General features: G+C 46.4%; 1 protein-coding gene across 2 annotated transcripts in view; it reads right to left on the minus strand.

Moving 5' to 3' along the window:
• Nucleotides 1–2,304: 2,304 nt before the first annotated feature.
• The window catches only part of APOL6 (apolipoprotein L6), a 20,991-nt gene continuing 20,856 nt past the window's right edge, over nt 2,305–2,439 (minus strand). For both annotated transcript variants that reach the window (XM_023559969.2, XM_023559968.2), the window contains one exon: nt 2,305–2,439. This exon is cut by the window's right edge and continues 1,344 nt beyond it. The gene's annotated coding sequence lies outside the window, so the exon portion shown is untranslated.

Genomic DNA, 2,439 nt, shown 5'->3' on the forward strand with positions numbered 1-2,439 from the left:
GTGGAGGGGCCTGCACCACTTTGGAGCACCGATGAAGAAACCTGCTCCACCAGCAGGGACAGGATGAGAGGGGTGGGCACTGGGTTGCCTGAGTGCCATGGATAGTTAATGGGCTCTTCTTTGCAATTAGTGCAAAGATTAACTAGTGGGGAGATACAACAGGGTGAAGGCATTTGTTCACCAGAATTCCAGGTGGCGTAGGAGGCAAGCTGCAGAGAAGTAGAACAGGGTGCTGAGAGCAGCTTGGGGTGGCCAACACTACACGGAGGGAGAGGAGAATTGCTGCTTGGGCTGGAAGTCAGGCTGAGGTTTAACAGACAGAGAGAGGGGGCTTCTCCTCTGCATGGGAAAGAGTTTGACGGTGAGACCAGTTGCCGTCAAGTTGACTCTGACACACGGAGACCCCAGGTATATCACAGTAGAACTGCGCTCCCTAGGGGTTCCGATGGAAAACAGAGCCCTGTTGGTGCAGTGGTTAAGCATTTGGCTGCTACCTGAAACGTCAGCTGTTGGACCCACCAGTGGCTCCATGGCAGAAAGATGTGGCAGTTGGCTTCCATAAAGGTGACAGCCTGGAAAACTCTGCCCTATACAGTCACTGTGAGTTGGAATCAACTTGACGGCAACAGGTTTGGTTTGGTTTTGTCTAATCTTTTGGAAGTAGGTCACCAGGCCTTTCTTCCAAAAACCTCTGGGCGGACTTGAACCTCCAACCTTTTGCTTAGCATTTGAGCACGTTAACCATTTGCACCCCCCCGGACTCCTTGAGAGAGGGGTGGAAAAAAAGGGAAGAATGAACCTCCCCCTCCCACATTCTTTGGTATTGTCCTAAGAGCTTTAGTAATATCTTTTCCAAGAGTATTTTTCCTCCAGACGGCTGCTTCTGTGAAGAGGGCACTGCAAATTCTGGCCCTCATGGAGTCCTGGATTTTATTCAGGTTACACTTATTTTATGACTGAAAACACCAAAACTCAGACATGGGACTCAGCAAATAGGTGAGAGAGGTAAGAATCAAATTCCAGGGCTCTTTTTCCTCCTAGCCATTCCACAAAACACACGTAGCCCCAGCCTTAGTGAATATCCACGTTGTGCCAGGTATTATTGCTGATATTAAGTTTATTCAAAACCTTAAGGATACGCACACACTTCAGGGTGTTCACGTACTGAGCAAACATTATTAAAGGCAGAGAAAGCTATCTGCAGTTAGGCTACAGAACAAATTATGCCACCTAGGAAATGAGAGCAATAAAAGAAGGAAACAAAACGGCGTAGGTAATGAGATCACGACTATTTAAAACCCCTGGATTATAAGATTTATAAAGCAAAGACATACTCCAGAATGTTGATAGTTGCTATTTTTTCCCTATACTTTAAAAAAAATCTATTCCAATTTCCTCTGACATGGTTTACTATTATAATGTGGGAGAAAAGACTCCTCCTTCCCCTTTTCTAAGTGCCTTCTCCCTTATTTTCCGTTGCCCAGTTTGTTGTTAGTTGTTGTCAGTGACCCATGAGTTCCAGAATAGGACCGCTCCAAAGCGTGTTCTTGGCTGTGATCTTTACGGAAGCAGGTTGCCAGCTTTCTTCTGGGGAGCCCCTAGTTGGGTTCAAATCACCAACCTTTAGGTTAACAGTCAAGCACAAACCATGTGTGCCATCTAGGGAACTCATCCCAGTTTGGACACTTTATTTTAAGAGAAAACAAAACAAACTCGTTGCCATCGAGTTGATTCCGACTCATAGCGACCCTACAGGACAGAGTAGAACTGCCCCATAGGGTTGCCAAGGAGCAGCTGGTAGGTTTGAACTGCAGACCTTTTGGTCAGCAGCCGTAGCTTGCTGCGGCTCTTAACCACTGCCCCACAACTGGAGCCTAATAAATAATCATGCAAGAAGCCTTTGACCCATAGGGATCCCCTTAACCACTATGCATAATAAAAAGTTTGAAATAATCTAAATGTTTGTGAAAAGGGAGGGGCAGATAGTGCACCTTCTCTTGCCTTTTCATCCTCTACCTCCTTTCCCCATTTTCCCCTTTCCACTGGGGAACTGATGGCATATTGTTCCCAACAGCCCATCCCAACAAAGGCAGGTCAACTCATCCTGAACAGAGTCAGTCTCCGCTAATGTATAAAGCATTCTGGAAATAGAAGCTCCCCTGCCCTTTCCACTTGGGAGAACTAAGCTGGGAAGGGCTGCATCTGGGAAGGCTGGGACTTTCTTGCCTTCATGAGTAAAGCCTATCTGAGAGATGGAAGGACAGAAGCCCGAAGATTCTTTTTATCCTCTGGATTCAGACTTACCTGAGGCCAACTGCAAAAAAAAAAAAAAAAAAACAGTTGCCATTGAGTCAACTCCGACTCATAGGGACTTCATGTATAATAGAGCAAAACCCTGCCGGTCCTGCGCCATCCTCACAATCATTGTCATGCTTGAGC

Source organism: Loxodonta africana, chromosome 4 (assembly GCF_030014295.1).
Source record: "Loxodonta africana isolate mLoxAfr1 chromosome 4, mLoxAfr1.hap2, whole genome shotgun sequence".
Classification (NCBI taxonomy): Eukaryota; Metazoa; Chordata; class Mammalia; order Proboscidea; family Elephantidae; genus Loxodonta; species Loxodonta africana.